This window comes from Helianthus annuus, chromosome 13, assembly GCF_002127325.2.
Source record: "Helianthus annuus cultivar XRQ/B chromosome 13, HanXRQr2.0-SUNRISE, whole genome shotgun sequence".
Taxonomy (NCBI): domain Eukaryota; kingdom Viridiplantae; phylum Streptophyta; class Magnoliopsida; order Asterales; family Asteraceae; genus Helianthus; species Helianthus annuus.
Genome location: NC_035445.2, coordinates 155,698,578 through 155,718,899, shown reverse-complemented (window position 1 = coordinate 155,718,899; position 20,322 = coordinate 155,698,578). Strand labels below are relative to the sequence as shown.

Here is a 20,322-nt window from a genome sequence, read left to right as displayed (position 1 = left end):
ATGCCAAGTTTTTAAAAGAGCTAAACACTAACACTAAAATTGAAGAAATGGTAAGTGTTAAGTTAACTAGTGATCAAACTTCACTAATAAAAGAAGATTCTTTTGAAATAAACATTACACCGGTTCCATGTTTTTTTCAAAATTCCTTTATTAGTAATATCACCATTGATAAAGATCTTTGTGTTAACATAATGCCTAATTACATTTTCGAAAAATTAAGTATTAGTGATTTTGCTCCACTTCAAATACCCATTTTTCTATCTAATCGGAAAATAATAAAATCAATCGGTGTAGTTGAGGATATCTTGGTTCAAACAAATCAAATGGTAATCCCAACCGACTTTGTCATCCTTGATGACGCTCCTCTAGTGTTGGGACGGCCTTTTGTAAAAACTCACGAAGCTTTGAAAAACCGGAAGTACAACAATCTACCTCTTCAATTAGGGACATTCAAAAGGAGCATAGATCTTGAGCGCTCAATGAAATATCCTTTTGGAAATAATGACCCCCTAATTGAAGATGAGCCAGAGCCACCTGATAAAGTGGGTCTAGCCAAGGACCCCTATAAACGTGCCGCACCACGGAGGCATTCCGCGGAACTATCCGTAGTTTAGTTTAGATTAACCTTTATGTTTTCTAGTTTAATTTTTAATTTTCAGGAATAAAACACACTCGGGATGGTGAAGGACACTAAGGGAAGCTTGAACCAACACCCCAAGCACAAAAACAGAGCCTCTCGACATTTTTTCTTCATTACAGTGTAACACGCCAAATTTCGTAAGATATATTACAATGTTTTAATCGCAATATTTGACTTTCAGAAATGATAAACATAGATTTCTACTATTATTAAAGTTTTATAAACTATGGAAAGTTTAAAGCATATGTGCACATAAAGTTAACCAAGTTAGTATGTGAAATGAAATAAGTGGCATGTTTTAAAAGATAGAGGGGTTAAAATGGAAATATGCTATAAATAAACACTTGACAAAAATTAGTCAGTGTTTGGTCTGGGCGTGCGATCGAGAGAAGGAACCAAGGGAACCAAAACCCTAAACAACCTAAAATCATCAAATTGAAAGGGGAATCGAGGGCTGATCGAATGCATGAGTCTAGATACCCTTTAATCTAAGTGTATTGATCATAAGGTGAGTTCAATTTTCTGTTTTAAAGCTTCATGATTTAGTGGGTGTTGAACAATTTGTGAAAATTGTATGAAATCGAGTTGTATGTGAATTAGTATCATCATGTAGAACGAGAATCTTGCTCGAATTTGATGAAATTGAAGAACTTGAGTGAAACCCATTTTTGTTCTAGTGGTATGGTGGTATGTAGTGATTTTATGATAGTGAAAGTTATTTGAAATTGAAGTATGAATGTATAAACAGTAGAGTGTTGTTAGATGAACTTGATTGTAGACTAAGAAACTATGTGAAACTAGATTGAATTGATCATTGTGAAAAGGACTAGTAGGTTATGCATATCATACATGTACATAGTGTTTAAAATGTCATACGCACACCAAGTGTTCGACTAAATGCTTGAATGATAAATTTGTAATTTCCGAATGAATATGAATGTTGTATGATGATAAACTAATAAGAATGTGCCTTATAGTCTTGTACCGAATACCATGATTATGATGCTTACAAGGTGTTTGATAAAATGCCTACAAAGTTTGTGTAAAATAGTTACTTTTGACAGCCTTAGATAGTCATCTTGTAAAGGCCGTATCTCATTCGTTATTAGGAGTTAGACAACGAGCCTTATATCGTTGAAAAGGTTGTTTCGCATATTACATTTCATATTTGGTCGTAAGAGGCTGGTTATGAGATTTAGTGGGTCAAAACAGCATGAAAAGTTAGTAAATTCGTTTTGACAGCAAGCTGTTTGGAAGCATTTCAGCTTCTGTGCTGATTTTGTAAAAATCATATAAAATCATAGGAATGTCCGATTGTTACGATCTTTATATGCTTAGAAAGATCTCTGAGTGTAGATCATTTCATATTTGAACATGAAGAACTGAATCAGAAGATAAATGGGTTAAAATGTGTCGTGAACAGCTGCTGCGCAGAAAGTTGCTGCACATTTTTAGTATAAATATTAATTAAAAATAGTTGTATTGTTATGCACACTTGTATGAATCATGAACTACTGATTTTAATAAATTATTAGTAAGTTATTTGATTGTTTTAAGTGTCTAAAACACTTACCAACTAGTCTATGCATATGATTGCACCAACGGGTCGAAACGGGTTGTTGATAGAAAATAGTAGAATGGATGTGTAAAAACCAAGGTGTTAAGAAATGGTATGAAATGTTTAATGTATGAAACAAGTTGCCTAACTTAGAGAATGTTATCATTCTAAGTATGGAATTTTGAAAGAATAATGAACATGATGTAAATACATAATTATGCATGCTAGAAGCTCATGTATGACTTTTGTGATGATGGAATGATAAATTGTTAGATTGATTAGCATTGTAGTATTATGATACATGTTGAACTCGTTAAGCGATTGACACGTGAATAGAAGTGTGATTAGTGATGCGTATGATTACGTATACTAACTATTGAATGGATGTAATGGAATGAGATAATAGGAACGTGTCAAGGAGAGCTCAAGCATAGGAGGATAACGGGTCAAGATAAGGCAAGGTGACAAATACACTTATTGGAATACTCAAGGTAAGTGATTTCTATAATCACTTCTTTAGTTGTTTAAGTAATATAATGTTTTAATTATTAAGTTCATATGAAGTTGAGGTTAAATCAATGGATTATTTTGATAAATGCACGAATGGGTCAAATAATTCATAGATGAATAACAAGCCGAATACGTATAAGTTAAGGAATTCCTTAACTCGGATGTTGGACTTCAAGATCACGTGATAGAATATTGAATTACAATCATATAGGAAGAAACGTGACGCAAAACGGACGAAAAATGAGAGAGTTATGTCCGTTTCAGTAAGGATTAATGGCTAGGAAAAGTGCAGAGTTGACACGGCCGGGTGGTGAACTGACACGGCCGGGTGAAGGTTCTATCAAAAATATTATTTATGTGATTTATGCGCCGTAGGCTTCGGTATATTATCCGTGAACTACGACGGGCCTCCCAAACATGATTTCGAGTGTTTCCTTGACGATTATAAGTTGTAAACCCAAGTCTAAGCCTCATGTAATTTATATAAGAGTGTGATAGATGTATGTAATGAAGTTGGACATGTATTACATGTAAATGTATACAAAAATACGTACGGAACAAGTAGGTATGAATACATGATTGTAGGTATGATTAAATGTATATTAGGTATGTAGATGTGTATGATTGTAAGTTTGTATGTGTGCAAGTATGTGCAAATGCATGATTTGGATGCATTTGAGAATTAGCGTTACTAATAATGCCCTTGGGTTTGGAATATAAGTTGATTGGATGCATTTAAATGGTTAACATCCTTTTTATGAAGATGTAGTAAATGAATATGTTGAGATTACGGGTTTGGCTAACCAAGTTATTATTGAGTATGTTTGAAAGTGCAGGTTATGAATGTCGGACTTTCGAAGTGTTGATATAATAATGAAACGGTTGAATGTTGAAAGGATAATCGGATTGAAGTAACTTATGCGGTTAGAATATGCTATGGACGTTTTAGTTTATACAATATTATATGTTTGGTCGTCACCATCTACTAACAGGTTAGTTGTATGAGAGTATATGTCATACCCATTTAATTGGGTAATCGAATGCGTAAGAAAAATGAAAGTACGCACACGAATGGAACTAAAATGACGGTTTTATAAGCAAACAAGTATAATGACTAACTTTTTAAAGCTTTGTTGTTGAATGTAGGTAAATCCTCAATTTTGGCGACTTGGAGAATCGGAGCGAGCGCGTGTTCGTGTTATGCGATACCAAACGCTTCCGCTAGCTTGTTCAAATGTTTTTGATCCAAAATTTGTTGTATTGGTTTTTAGTAGTATCTTGTTGAACGAATTGTAGAATTGTATCTAGTTTGTTTATGTTTAAAACAGGGGTATGCTCGTTTTATGGACGGGTCATGCCCGATTTTTTGTTAAATTATAGTTTGATAATATCACATTTAGGAAGGTGAAATTTTGGGCGTAACAAGTTGGTATCAGAGCCTAGGTTTGAGGGATTCGAGCAAGAGTATCAGTGCTTGAACTCAAACCGATGGCTCGTGCAAAAGTGTGCTCGCTCCGAGATCGCCAATGAGGTAAAATTTTAAATTTTCGATTGATAAAAGTATGTATAGTGTGTTACGGTATAAGTTTTAAGGTTCAAGTAGGCTACGGGTGATAAGGCGTGTAAAATAAGAAGTCCCGGGACCCGTGTAGCTGAAAACGGACCCGGTAAATGGTCGGAACACTCAAAAGAAATTCAGCAGCGTTTCAGCAAACGGGAGGCCGTCGCCGACGGGCTCCTGGCCGTCGCCGACGCCCCCTTAGTCCCGACGCCCTAAGTGTCTGCCGACGGGCAAAAGTGGCCGAAGCCACATTCCAGGACCCGTCGCCGACGGGTGTAAGGCCGTCGCCGACGGCTTGTGGAGTAACAATCTGCTAAAAATTTTATTTTAGTATTATTTTCGCGTTTCGAGTTACCGGGTTGTCCGAAGGCCCATTCGAATGTTTATGTAGGGTCCAAATAATGCCTAATAAGATGTATCTAACCACAATTAGTGGTTACGATGGAAAGAAACTTGTAAAGGCCTTGTTTTCGTACTTTGAGTTTCTAAATTGTCTAAAAGCTTAATGAATGTTCGTGTAAGATCTATATAAGGCCTAGTACGACATATGTGACCACGATTAGTGGATAAGATAGACGGAATATGCTAATCATTTATTTATACGCTATTTATAAGGCCAAGAGCACGCGGGTTATGTGAAGGGTAATCGCAATTTTTCGGAAGGAATGATCCGTGAATGCGGTCTAGGACCGGCATCAAGGCAAGTAATAAGACGAATTGACCCCTGGTACGTATACTTAACGCGTTGATGTATGAAATAGTATAATTAGGCAAGTGAAAGGAAAATCTAGATGAATATAACAACGACATGGTAAAGGAGTTTTAAAAATGTAACACGTGCCGAAACTTAATTCTTCGGGCATAATGTGGCGATTACGCGAAGACACGAAACTAGTACGTGGATTGTGTACCTGGCCAGTACACAAGAAACGTATGACGTTCGTGAGACCGCGATAATTGTTACATGTATGTCCGTTAGAATTGGGTAGCAGGTGGGCGTACGGGTGAAATGAGTAGTAAGACTCTCAGGAGATTGAGAGTACTACGTAAGAGTACAAAATGCAAGTGATAAGAATAAAATGTTGAATCCGTAAGAAGTACGGACCAACAATGTATGAATGCAATGCTTGAATCCGCGAGACGGATTCAAGGAATGAAAGATATGAATGCAATGCTTGAATCCGCGAGACGGATTCAAGGAATGAAAGATATGAATGCAATGCTTGAATCCGCGAGACGGATTCAAGGAATGAAAGATACGAATGCAATGCTTGAATCCGCGAGACGGATTCAAGGAATGAAAGATACGAATGCAATGCTTGAACCCGCGAGACGGATTCAAGGAACGAAAGATACGAATGCAATGCTTGAATCCGCGAGACGGATTCAAGGAATGAAAGATACGAATGCAATGCTTGAATCCGCGAGACGGATTCAAAGAATGAAAGATATGGATGCAACGCTTGAATCTGCGAGACGGATTCAAGAAATGAAAGGCATGAATGCAATGTTCAAATCCGCGAAGCGGACTTAAGGTATAAAAAGGCGAAAACTAGTCTACATAAGAAGAGTCAATAGTTTGACCATGATTGCGTCAAACAAGTCATATAAGTAAATGTAAAGCAAATGAACAAAGGAATGACAAGAATGAAGATATTCGAATGTGAAGTAATTACGTACCAAACAAATAAATGTTCCTTAAGTGATGTGATTTAGTTTATGCTTGAACTTCTATATATATATATATATATATATATATATGAATATATTTATGCAAATGCGTTTTGTACAAGAATGGTCGAAAGGATAAATGGGTCATACGGGTCAGATGGCGATCGCCATTTGAACTCGGTAGTTAATGTTTTGATATGTTAAGTTTTGTACTCATAGGTGAGCTTGATGAATGGACACGCAATGTTACTAATCAGAAAGGAAGGATCATCGTAAGGTATGGATAACGAATCAATGGAATTTACTTCCGTCAGGTATGTATAAAAAGAAGTGTAACTTTAATAGGAGGTTAGTACTCGACTAGAAATGGATGTGTCAGAATAGAATGTATGTATATATACAAACCGTAATGCAAAATGTGGAGTGAATTTCAAAATGTTCGTAATGATCGTCGGGTAGTATTGAACTTGAATGCTCGTAACTGTGGAAATTCTGATAGAATATAAGAGACGATAAGTATCCTTAAGAAATGCTAACTTTGATGCTCGGCTTGTTGGCCATGTTCATTTGAACAAGACATTGTAGAAAAGATACGCATGGCATAAATAACAATAATAACCATGGAAATAATGCTTAGTCTTCGTGATTTAAGTATGGATAAGTAAGTTTAGGAAGGGACGTTGGTAACGGGATGATAGGGTTTGCTCGTGGTGAACATAATGAAATAATGTATATGATATAATGAGAGAATGAAACACATCATAGAAAGTGAAAACGACACTAATAAGAGCTCTGGATCAGATTATGAGTTTTATGTGATTATGAAAATAAATTACATAATTTAAGAACATAAGGACAATGCGTACAATCATGTTTAGGTATGAAACAAACTTTTGACCAAGATCCCGAATGTATTCATGTTGTAATAAGCATCGTGAATGAATAGATGGAAAGGTAAGAGTAGTATTGGTCTACTAAGAATAAGAAAGGTTTCGGGGACGAAACCTTCTTTAAGGGGGGTAGACTTGTAACACGCCAAATTTCGTAAGATATATTACAATGTTTTAATCGCAATATTTGACTTTCAGAAATGATAAACATAGATTTCTACTATTATTAAAGTTTTATAAACTATGGAAAGTTTAAAGCATATGTGCACATAAAGTTAACCAAGTTAGTATGTGAAATGAAATAAGTGGCATGTTTTAAAAGATAGAGGGGTTAAAATGGAAATATGCTATAAATAAACACTTGACAAAAATTAGTCAGTGTTTGGTCTGGGCGTGCGATCGAGAGAAGGAACCAAGGGAACCAAAACCCTAAACAACCTAAAATCATCAAATTGAAAGGGGAATCGAGGGCTGATCGAATGCATGAGTCTAGATACCCTTTAATCTAAGTGTATTGATCATAAGGTGAGTTCAATTTTCTGTTTTAAAGCTTCATGATTTAGTGGGTGTTGAACAATTTGTGAAAATTGTATGAAATCGAGTTGTATGTGAATTAGTATCATCATGTAGAACGAGAATCTTGCTCGAATTTGATGAAATTGAAGAACTTGAGTGAAACCCATTTTTGTTCTAGTGGTATGGTGGTATGTAGTGATTTTATGATAGTGAAAGTTATTTGAAATTGAAGTATGAATGTATAAACAGTAGAGTGTTGTTAGATGAACTTGATTGTAGACTAAGAAACTATGTGAAACTAGATTGAATTGATCATTGTGAAAAGGACTAGTAGGTTATGCATATCATACATGTACATAGTGTTTAAAATGTCATACGCACACCAAGTGTTCGACTAAATGCTTGAATGATAAATTTGTAATTTCCGAATGAATATGAATGTTGTATGATGATAAACTAATAAGAATGTGCCTTATAGTCTTGTACCGAATACCATGATTATGATGCTTACAAGGTGTTTGATAAAATGCCTACAAAGTTTGTGTAAAATAGTTACTTTTGACAGCCTTAGATAGTCATCTTGTAAAGGCCGTATCTCATTCGTTATTAGGAGTTAGACAACGAGCCTTATATCGTTGAAAAGGTTGTTTCGCATATTACATTTCATATTTGGTCGTAAGAGGCTGGTTATGAGATTTAGTGGGTCAAAACAGCATGAAAAGTTAGTAAATTCGTTTTGACAGCAAGCTGTTTGGAAGCATTTCAGCTTCTGTGCTGATTTTGTAAAAATCATATAAAATCATAGGAATGTCCGATTGTTACGATCTTTATATGCTTAGAAAGATCTCTGAGTGTAGATCATTTCATATTTGAACATGAAGAACTGAATCAGAAGATAAATGGGTTAAAATGTGTCGTGAACAGCTGCTGCGCAGAAAGTTGCTGCACATTTTTAGTATAAATATTAATTAAAAATAGTTGTATTGTTATGCACACTTGTATGAATCATGAACTACTGATTTTAATAAATTATTAGTAAGTTATTTGATTGTTTTAAGTGTCTAAAACACTTACCAACTAGTCTATGCATATGATTGCACCAACGGGTCGAAACGGGTTGTTGATAGAAAATAGTAGAATGGATGTGTAAAAACCAAGGTGTTAAGAAATGGTATGAAATGTTTAATGTATGAAACAAGTTGCCTAACTTAGAGAATGTTATCATTCTAAGTATGGAATTTTGAAAGAATAATGAACATGATGTAAATACATAATTATGCATGCTAGAAGCTCATGTATGACTTTTGTGATGATGGAATGATAAATTGTTAGATTGATTAGCATTGTAGTATTATGATACATGTTGAACTCGTTAAGCGATTGACACGTGAATAGAAGTGTGATTAGTGATGCGTATGATTACGTATACTAACTATTGAATGGATGTAATGGAATGAGATAATAGGAACGTGTCAAGGAGAGCTCAAGCATAGGAGGATAACGGGTCAAGATAAGGCAAGGTGACAAATACACTTATTGGAATACTCAAGGTAAGTGATTTCTATAATCACTTCTTTAGTTGTTTAAGTAATATAATGTTTTAATTATTAAGTTCATATGAAGTTGAGGTTAAATCAATGGATTATTTTGATAAATGCACGAATGGGTCAAATAATTCATAGATGAATAACAAGCCGAATACGTATAAGTTAAGGAATTCCTTAACTCGGATGTTGGACTTCAAGATCACGTGATAGAATATTGAATTACAATCATATAGGAAGAAACGTGACGCAAAACGGACGAAAAATGAGAGAGTTATGTCCGTTTCAGTAAGGATTAATGGCTAGGAAAAGTGCAGAGTTGACACGGCCGGGTGGTGAACTGACACGGCCGGGTGAAGGTTCTATCAAAAATATTATTTATGTGATTTATGCGCCGTAGGCTTCGGTATATTATCCGTGAACTACGACGGGCCTCCCAAACATGATTTCGAGTGTTTCCTTGACGATTATAAGTTGTAAACCCAAGTCTAAGCCTCATGTAATTTATATAAGAGTGTGATAGATGTATGTAATGAAGTTGGACATGTATTACATGTAAATGTATACAAAAATACGTACGGAACAAGTAGGTATGAATACATGATTGTAGGTATGATTAAATGTATATTAGGTATGTAGATGTGTATGATTGTAAGTTTGTATGTGTGCAAGTATGTGCAAATGCATGATTTGGATGCATTTGAGAATTAGCGTTACTAATAATGCCCTTGGGTTTGGAATATAAGTTGATTGGATGCATTTAAATGGTTAACATCCTTTTTATGAAGATGTAGTAAATGAATATGTTGAGATTACGGGTTTGGCTAACCAAGTTATTATTGAGTATGTTTGAAAGTGCAGGTTATGAATGTCGGACTTTCGAAGTGTTGATATAATAATGAAACGGTTGAATGTTGAAAGGATAATCGGATTGAAGTAACTTATGCGGTTAGAATATGCTATGGACGTTTTAGTTTATACAATATTATATGTTTGGTCGTCACCATCTACTAACAGGTTAGTTGTATGAGAGTATATGTCATACCCATTTAATTGGGTAATCGAATGCGTAAGAAAAATGAAAGTACGCACACGAATGGAACTAAAATGACGGTTTTATAAGCAAACAAGTATAATGACTAACTTTTTAAAGCTTTGTTGTTGAATGTAGGTAAATCCTCAATTTTGGCGACTTGGAGAATCGGAGCGAGCGCGTGTTCGTGTTATGCGATACCAAACGCTTCCGCTAGCTTGTTCAAATGTTTTTGATCCAAAATTTGTTGTATTGGTTTTTAGTAGTATCTTGTTGAACGAATTGTAGAATTGTATCTAGTTTGTTTATGTTTAAAACAGGGGTATGCTCGTTTTATGGACGGGTCATGCCCGATTTTTTGTTAAATTATAGTTTGATAATATCACATTTAGGAAGGTGAAATTTTGGGCGTAACATACAGCAAGTTTAGCACGGGGCCGTGCTCACCCAACACGCCCCCGTGCCCAAAAAATTGCAGAAAATCACCCAGTTCAGGTAACTGGACACGGGCCGTGTTCAGCGGACACGCCCCCGTGTCCAGGCTTCTGTTTCAATTCTCTAATTTTTGTTACTGGCACTTGACCACGGGGCCGTGCCCGGTCAACACGGGGCCGTGTCCAGGATGCCAGTAACACAAAACTTTGCTTTTAAACCCACTTTTACACATTCTAATCAACCAAAAACTTTATTTTTGGACACATTAAGGACAATGTGTAATTTAAGTGTGGGGGGGATGCTAAAACCTTGAAATTTTGCAAAATCCTAAACACAAGCCTTACACAAAACTCTATTGGAACCGCTAAACACCCCAAATTTTTTCAAAAACTTTTTCATTTTTTTATTTACTTGTCTTAGTTTAAGTTGGGAATAACAAGTTCTAAAAAGGTTATATTTTTTACAAGTTTACAACCGATAGCGTCGTGATAAAAAAAGAACCAACATAAGAAAATTATTAAACGGCATGACAAGCTTAGTTAAAAATTCGATTATATATACTTGGTCACATAAAAACCCATTCCCACAAAAGTGAGTTTTTGAGCCTTTATTGAGCATAAAAATTTACATATTTAGACTAAATGCTCATTTTTCGTTTCTTGTGTGAATAGCCGCTCGGTTCTTACAAATCTAGAACTTGCCACGACGATACATTCCCGGTCCTTACCAACTTAAACCCAAGTAAGTAAATGATGGAGGCATTAGGACTAACAATTTTTTTCTTTCAAAACCATTATTTTTCATTTTTTTTATCACCTACCCAAAATCCCCCTAGATAGCCCCTTTGAGCCTAAACCTTTCATTTCATTACCCCAAAACCCTTTTTACCCACCAAAAACCTTTTTATTTTTTTCACCCTTTATTTTAGTAACAAGCTCGCTTTTTCGTAAACTCACCTTTTTATGTGACGATAAAATATATATATATATATATATATATATATATATATATATATATAGTGATGAAGTCAAAAACAAACAAAAGCTATATAAAAGCTTGTTTGGAGAAATACTTCAAAAATAAAAAGTCACTAAAAATAAGGTACTTCACGAAAACCGACGCTTGTTACGATTTTCGCCCTTTTTACTAACCACTAACCCAACCACCCACCTTTTACCCAAGCCTAACCCTTCACCCCAAAAGTCCTCTTGATATTTACAAAGGTAAAAAGTTAAAAAGGAGGAGGATTGATTGCTTGGCAAGCCTATGGAAGGCGTAAGTTCCATGCCGCTCTCGAGTGATTCACTAAAATATACACCTTCGGCCGAGTGTTGAGTGATCTCCCGTGAGGTATGTGAACTTGTATATAAATGGAATTTTAATAAGGCATGCTATGCCCAAATAAGTAATTTATCTTATGAAAAGTTCAAAATAAATCATAACGAATATGATTGTAAATAAATAAAAATAAAACCTATAAAGACCTTGGATTCCCGACACTCTAGGACAAGCTAAAAAACTTCTCTTCTACCTATTCTATTTGGGAGTGTAAGCCACATTTAAAGAGTTTTGCTTGAGGACAAGCAAAAGTTCAAGTGTGGGGGTATTCGATGTGTGTAAAATGCAACATATAAATCACATCAATTAAGGCATAAAACTAACCCTTTTTAAGTACAAATGTTGGAAAAAGAGTGTTTTTGTCTTCCTTTTGTATTTTCAGGATGAAATGAGCTCAAAATCACAAAAGAAGCAAAAAGACAACTAATTCTATCATAAATACAAGAAAAGGAACAAAAGTAGACTGCCCGGACCCTCAACGGCACCTCCCAAGGCAAAGGAGAAGAAACAGAGTCTGAACACGCCCCGTGTCCAGCGAACACAGGGGCGTGCCCAGGAAGCAGCAGAAAAGACAAACCAGTAGAAGCTTCCATTGCCCACCACGGGGCCGTGTCCAGCGGGCACGGGGGCGTGGTGAAAGTACAGCAGGCGCATTAATTGTAATTGCGAATTACAATTAATGAAGAGAGAGAATGTCAGACGGGCACGGGGCCGTGTCCAGCGGACACGGGGCCGTGTCCAGCCTTCTGTTCAGCCTATAAATAGAGGAGCTTGGCTTCATTTTCTCTCATCCCTTGGCACACCACCTCTCTCACATTTCATCCACCACCCACCACCACCATAACACCATCATCCACCACCATCATCCATTGTCCATCGTAGAGTGTGTGAGTCGTCTCGGGATCCAAGATTGATCGTAAGAGTTCTTGACAATCAAGGCCATGTTTGCCTAAGTCTCTTACATCACTTGGTGAAGACAAGTGTTTAGTATAATACTTTTTATTTTTAATCTTTTGCACTTTTTATTTGGTTTTGTATTAATGACTTTAATAACTAGTTACTTATGTTGAAGGTGATCTTTCCTTATCGTTTGTCCGTGGTGTCTTGGCATTATTTTACTGTCTATATAAAATAAAAGATTTTCACCATTCATATCTCCACGGTCTATATGGAGGTATGTTGGCTACCTGGTCGGGGGTTAAGGGAACGGTTTGGTAAGGGTCTTGCCCTTGTTCAGCGTTTAGAGGTCCTGCTTGGGACCTGGGTCAAATTTAGTAGGATCTCCTTCAATACCCATAGGTATTGGATGGCAGGGATCCAAACTCTTTGACCCCCTCATAAGTTAACTACTATTAATACTATAACCCGGCTATTTAGGACTGTATCCCTGCTGACTCAGACTACTTAGCCGAGGGTAACGTCACCGCCAAAAGCGGGGCCTACCACAATTTGCATTAATAACTTAATTCATTATCTTTCAATAATCCGACCCTTTAGGATTGTATCCTTGCTGACTCAAACTACTGGGTTGAGGGTAACGTCGCCTTCAAAAGAGGGGCCTACTACAATAACTAAGATAATCTCTTAAACAAGTGCAAAAGTGCGAAAATAATCAAAGGTTATACTAACACACGTGTCGGATCCAAGTGATTCATCTTGTCTATCTGTTTTTATTTTATTTTTAGTTTCAGCATTTAGTTAGTTTTTATTTTTCTTAGTTTAAAACATTTTTCTAACTTTTTGATTTGATTAGACGTTGAGGATAAACCGGTATTAAAAGCTCTTGTGTCCTTGGACGACCTCGGTATCTTACCAACACTATACTACGTCCACGATGGGTGCACTTGCCCATATGTGTGTTTAGTGTTAGTGAATATCGTGTTTTATAAATTTAAAACTTGGTTAAAAGTGTAAAAAGGGGCTAAAATATATATCTAAATTATATACACACCGACACACATCAGTACTGTTGAAAGTATCTCCTTGGAAAGGAGTAGTACGATTCGGTAAGAAAGGAAAGCTGAGTCCCAGATACGTAGGACCATTTCCCATAATCCAACAAATAGGACCAGTTGCTTATCGACTCCAACTACCAGAAGAATTATCTGGAGTACATGATGTATTTCATGTATCCAACCTCAAGAAATGTTTATCAGACGAGTCCCTGGTAGTACCTCTTCAAGATGTAGAGGTGAACGAAAAGTTGAAGTTTATAGAGAAACCACTACAGATCGAAGATAGAAAAGTCAAGTTTCTCAAACACAAACGACTGGTGTTGGTCAAAGTCAAATGGAATTTAAGGAGAGGACCAGAATACACTTGGGAGCTGGAATCAGAAATGAAGCGCAAATATCCTCATTTATTCCAATAAATCTCGAGGACGAGATTTTTCTTAAGGTGGGGAGGATGTAACAACTGTCACGAAAATCAATAATTAGGATGATAATTAGGCAATAAGAAAACCCTAATTGAGACACCCAAGTAATTCTGCACTAACCCTAATATTTTCAGAATAATCAGAATCAGGATCAGGGCCCCTAAAATTCAAGGGGGTTAAACCCTAAATGATAATTATCCTTCGAAACTCGTTGTTTAAATTCTGAAATTTCAAAATAGCGACTCAGCAGGCCTATACCCACGACAAGGCTACCCTAGGCCATAGGGGTGTGCCCCGCGACACGCGACAGGCACGGGCAAACCTGTCGCGACACGCGGGAGGTACCAAATTTCAGTATATATAGAGGGGGTTGGGACTTGAATTCAGATGTTCGTTCGACGTTAAAATTCATAATATACGTTGAGTTATAAGCAAAACAGTCCAACACACACACTGATCACGAGGTGCTGCCGCAATCAGGGTAATAACTCGATCGCTATTACGATTCAACGTCCGATCGATTATAACTATCCAACGATTGTCCGAGTGCTGCTCAAATTGAGCTTGTACTTTGAGTATTCGTCGTGATTTCGACTTAAATATCTGAGTGCTGTTCGAATTCGGACTATGCTCTGTTATTCGTTGTGAATCCGATTGAATTATTAAGTATTGCACTCGATAATATTTGTGAAGGTTTAATCTCGTGAATTGACGTAACTGCTGTATTAGTTACTAACCCGTTTGTGTGTGCATTGTGTTAAATTAGGTTTAATCGAGGCTAATCAGTAGGCTTATATCTTGCTCGTTAAATCTGCAATGTGAGTCATTCCCCTTTTATAAACTCTTTTCTCACAGTTTGTGAGTCATTCTCTTTTTATCAAATGTTTTACAAAACTCCAAATTATTTTCAAAGTTATAATTACAGGGATTAAGTCTATGTAATCACCAAATTACAGCCGGTATGTGGGGGTTTGTATACATTACTTGTTTCCCGTCACACTTGGACAAACGGGTGGCCAAGGGGTGATCTGACCACAGTCACAGACACCATTGGACAAATGGGTTAGCCAATGGTTGGTCGAGTGACAAATACTGTGGGTAGTTGGATTGATATCAGAAACATTGTAATCGCTCTTAATACTGTAAATTATGACTAACGGGTCGTTTTAGAAAAATGAATGATTCACTCAGTATTTCCCCGCTGACAAAACCTTTTTCAAACATGTTTCAGGTGATCTGTGTGATCCAGGAAAAGTGCAGTAAAGCACTACAAGCTCAGAGAAGTGGCTCATTGTGAATAAATAAAATAAACATGATTTGGAAAATAAAGATTTCTTTGTGAAATCAACTTATTGTAAATTATGGGATTCTATCCCTAAACCTTTGTGTAATATATGAAACAAGCATTTTCGGTGAAAAGATCCTGTAGTAAAAGACTTCCGCTGTCGCCTAAATTAGATACCGCAGGTTTCCTGCCTCGCGGCTCTGGAACCGGGTCAAACCGGGGCCGAGGGCCGTGACATTTGGTCAATTCTGATTATTGTGAAATGGTTTATGATTAGTAGTGTAATCAAATGCTTGACAATGAGATGCTTGTAAGATAGAGATGTTTGATTTGCTGATTAGATTACTGCACTTTGAATGTATGAAAACTAGGGTTTCTTGATCGTAAAAACGTAACTGTTACATTGAAGTTGAATGTTCGCATGATTGATGGTTGGCCCGATGTTTGATTTTGCATGTAGTCCGAACTTTTGAATGTATGAAAGGTCTGAACTTCTTGAATGTATGAAAGGTCCGAACTCTATGAATGTATAAGGGCCCGACTTTTGTTGCTTGTAATAGTCTGAGTTTTGTATATGTGATAAAGTGTAGGGTCCGACCTTTTCATGCTTAACATAGTCCGACTTTCTTGAATGATATACACATGGTCCAAACTTTATAGCTCACACAAGGTCCGAACTTTATAAATCACACAAGTGGTCCGAACTTTTAATAAATAAGTTGGTCCGACTTTTGAGAGATGATATGGTCCGACTTTTGAGCTTGAATTTCATGGTCCGAATTATTTAAGTGTTATGTAGGTCCAATTTTTGTAAAGGCTAGGTAGTCCGAGTTTATGCTTGAAAGATCTAGTCCGAGCTTTGTTTTATCCATATGGTCCGAATTTTTAACCAAGAATGTTGAATGATCCGAATTTCTAAGGCAACGCATTGTTCGAGTTTGGCTTGATGCTTGTCCGAATTTCATATGTAATGTATGTCCGAGCTTTGTGATGCTTGCATGGTCTGAGTTTCATTTATGTGCAACATGTCTGAGTATTATGGAATGCCATAAGGTCCGACTTTCATGAATAATGTAATGTCTGAGTTTTCAATCATAAAAGGGGTCCAAGGTTGTTGTTCTGTTCTTAAGTGTGTTACTGTATATATCATTGTATGCCACTGTATGCATGTCACTGCATGTTATTGTATGTATATGCAATCTATGCCATGCTGACCTGTTTGGACATTAAGGAATTGAAAACCCTAATTGAACGTAGACACTTACATCGAGTTTATGTGCAATGTACCCTAGGTCGTGTGTAACGGACCTAATCATTTATTTACGCTAGAAGCACTAACAAACCGAGCAAACCAAGGTGAGTTCACACTCCTTACCAAGGCATGGGATTCCCGGGTGATTGGGAATGGGTTGAATGATGAGATTGAACAATTACTCGTACTTACACTGTTACTAGACTATCTACCATCGTCCTCGGGTTAAGCAGGACACTTACGTAAAACCTACGTAAACAAGTACATACTACTGTCTTCCGGAGTCAGGAAGGACACTTACGTAAAACCTACGTAAACTCACACATGCTACTGTCTTCCGGAGTCAGGAAGGACACTTATGTAAAACCTACGTAAACCCCACGCGTACCACTGTCCTCGGGTAAAGAAGGACACTTACGTAAAACCTACGTAAAGCTCGTACGTACTACTGTTCTCGGGTTAAGAAGAACACTTATGGTTACGAATAGTCTAGTGTATATGCAAACATGGGAAGCCCCCACCAATAGAACATACTATCGTCCTAGTAGAGCCACACGTTACGAACAAACTTACTATTACGAACTTACTTACTGTGAACTCGCTCAACTAGTTGTTGACTCTCTGTTACATGCCTTGCAGGTCGTTAGGTATACATGGAGCTTGCACTGGGAGACGCGGTCGTTGTGGACAAGGATCGTGAATGCTTTGATGAAACATTATGACATTACATACTTTATTTATGTTGGGCTTTTACTCATATGCTTCCGCTAAACGTTGGATTTATATTTATGTTTTGAACACCTTTCATATGGATTGGTTTGGTTAAATGACATTTACTTTTACTATTTACATTGTTCTATATGATTGGTGGCTTGATCCTGGTCAATCACGCCTCCAAGCGGTGGTACTCCGCGTGTGGATTTTGGGGGTGTAAATTATATTGTGATGGGTGTGTTTTATGTAAAAGATTATACTTAGGGGTGAGTAGAGTAGTTAGTGAAATCTTAATCACCCTTAACCCTAACCTCCCTCACAATCATATCACAATCATCATACGTACCTACAAGATTTCTCTGCAACCCTCTCCTACAATCATCTTCTTCCTCATTGGCACAAGTTCTCTTGCATCAATCTTGATCTTCCAATCCATCTAGAATTAATCCAAGGTAATCGTTTAATGATTTCTTGTTGATTATCTTTGATTATGTGATTCATGCAAAACCCTAGTTCTACATATAATGGCTCTGTGTTTTGGTCAATTCTGATTATTGTGAAATGGTTTATGATTAGTAGTGTAATCAAATGCTTGACAATGAGATGCTTGTAAGATAGAGATGTTTGATTCGCTGATTAGATTACTGCACTTTGAATGTATGAAAACTAGGGTTTCTTGATCGTAAAAACGTAACTGTTACATTGTGTTAGGACCGATTTGACTCCGAAACGATTGCGTATGACACGTTCGACGTGCGGAATCCGTGAACGTGAACGACCGAAACACGCGAGACGTACTCAATCTGTGATTCTATATAAACGTATGAAAATGTACAAGCAACACGAATCACCTTTTGCCTTTCTCTCTCTACTTTCTCTCTCTAGCTTCTCTCTCTAACCTCTAAGCTCCAAAGTTCCAAATGGCAAAAGTTCTAAATGAGAACCCTAAAGGTTCTATTTATAGGCCAAAGGTGATAAGGAATCTTTCCTTATTTACAATAATGCCACCTTGCCTTTTAGTAACAAGATATTACATTATAATCACTAAAGTTCTTCTGTTTCTGCTACGAACGGAAATGACGGAGGCGATAGACAGAAATGCACTAACAGACTCCCCCTTGGATATTGCCGTAGTCAATCCGTAGTCAAACTCGTAGCGACTTTTCTTTCTCTCTCTTTCTGATTCTTCTTGAAGATTTAACACGTTTTCAGTAAATACAGACTCCCTCTTGCTGGAACAGAATCCCGATTGATCTGTCTTCAGCTTCAGCTCCGCCTTTCGGTAAACTCTTCAGGCTCCCCCTTTCGTCAAGCTTCCGTGCTTTGGGATCGACACCTGGCTTTCCAGTTACAAGCTCTTTCAGAAATAATACCTGGCTCCTTACACGCTTCCGTTAGCGTTGAGCTCGTCTTCAGACTCCCCCTCAGACTCGGCTCTCGGGATCGTAGTCTGGAATATCATCTGCAACACTCATACATTTATAAGTGACAATGTTTTGAATTTGTCCAGAAATCGTAATCTAGCTCTGTAAACTTTCTAAATCAAGATCCTGATTTTAAAGATATAATAATATGAATATATCCAGGATTATCTTGACTCTCTTCCCCTATCAAAATGCTTCAAAGATTATTTAAGCATCCAAAATCAAAAACTGTATCTTTTACAACAGATTTTAACGAAATGAGCATCCAAATCCTTTACGGTTGATCATCCAAGTCCAAATTAATGACCTTGGAGATATCATAAGCTGTTTTTGATTTTTAATTTTAAACTTCAAGTTTCAAATCAATGATCTTGATTGATTTTCAGAAACACGATTAGCATACTTAGATTTTGAAACGTAGCACTCAGACATCGGTTGTCGAAAATAAAGCAGAAATCAAAATCTTTTTGTATTTTTCTGAAAATAGAAAGTAGTATAGAAATATGTACAAACATATTTACATACAATGTTTTTGTTTGAGTTCGTGCCAGAGGATCATATCAGTTTATGACGAATCACTAGTACCGTTGAGCTTTAAACACTTTAAGTTCTAAACGATTCACTTAGATTGTCAGTATACTGATCCACTTAAATTTTCACACAAACTTCAATTGATTCGAGATACGAGATTAGTGTTTTAAAAACTTAAACTTATTCGTGTGTCCCACCTTAGAATATACTCCCGTATCCAGAATCTCAATATTCAGTCTTACAGGTGAATATACTACAATGATATCTGTACATAAATTAGGGGTTAAATGCGAGGACTGAGGGATCTCAGGTCGATACTTCCGTATGCGCAGAGAGATATCAGTTTCGACTTTGGTATGTCCCCTTTAGAGGATCTTTTAGCTACAACAGATGATTATCAATTTTATTGTCTAATCAACTGAGGGCTAATGCTGTGTTTCAAGCATTTGAGGCAAAGTATTATCCAAGGACTAGGTCAGAACTTCCGTTCAGCAGAAGTCCCGGAATAATACCCCAGACATTATTGAGTATAAAAACCTAGTATATCAGAATAAGAGACCTTTCAAACGAGATTTCAGGGGTTACCTATATATCCGAGAGATGTTCCCCACGAATAAGTAAGTTTGAAATTTAGGTTTATATCTCAAAAACAATTTACTAAGTGTGTAAAAATCTACTGGCATATCATCAGTGAGACCGTTTATCACATTATAGCATTACAATTCTTTAGCGTACTGTGATTGTCTACTAATGTACTATCATTTCCTCTTTTTACACAAAAACTCAATTTTTGAATTTTATCATGTTTTTGGCTTTTTCAAATTTTCTAATGTTTTTGGATTTTCTGACAATTCTTACTCCCCCTAAAATTTAAAACCATTTAAAGAAAATTTTACAACCTGATACTAATAGCTTTGTCTCGCTATCCATTTTCTGCTTCTCATGCACTGATTTGCAGAAAACATAATGTACCCCCATGATTTACAACACCTTGATCTTTTACAGTTTGAAAACCGTTTTTCAATCTTATGAAATTAATCATG

At 36.6% G+C, this 20,322-nt stretch overlaps 1 long non-coding RNA gene across 1 annotated transcript; it reads left to right on the top strand.

The window, feature by feature from the left end:
• The first annotated feature begins 777 nt into the window (after positions 1–777).
• LOC110899892 lies at positions 778–10,325 on the top strand. Its single transcript, XR_004876398.1, has 8 exons — positions 778–1,148; positions 2,605–2,689; positions 2,920–3,700; positions 4,885–4,996; positions 6,160–6,217; positions 8,812–8,896; positions 9,127–9,907; positions 10,062–10,325. It is a non-coding gene; the product is annotated as an uncharacterized LOC110899892 (long non-coding RNA).
• The last annotated feature ends 9,997 nt before the right edge of the window (positions 10,326–20,322 follow it).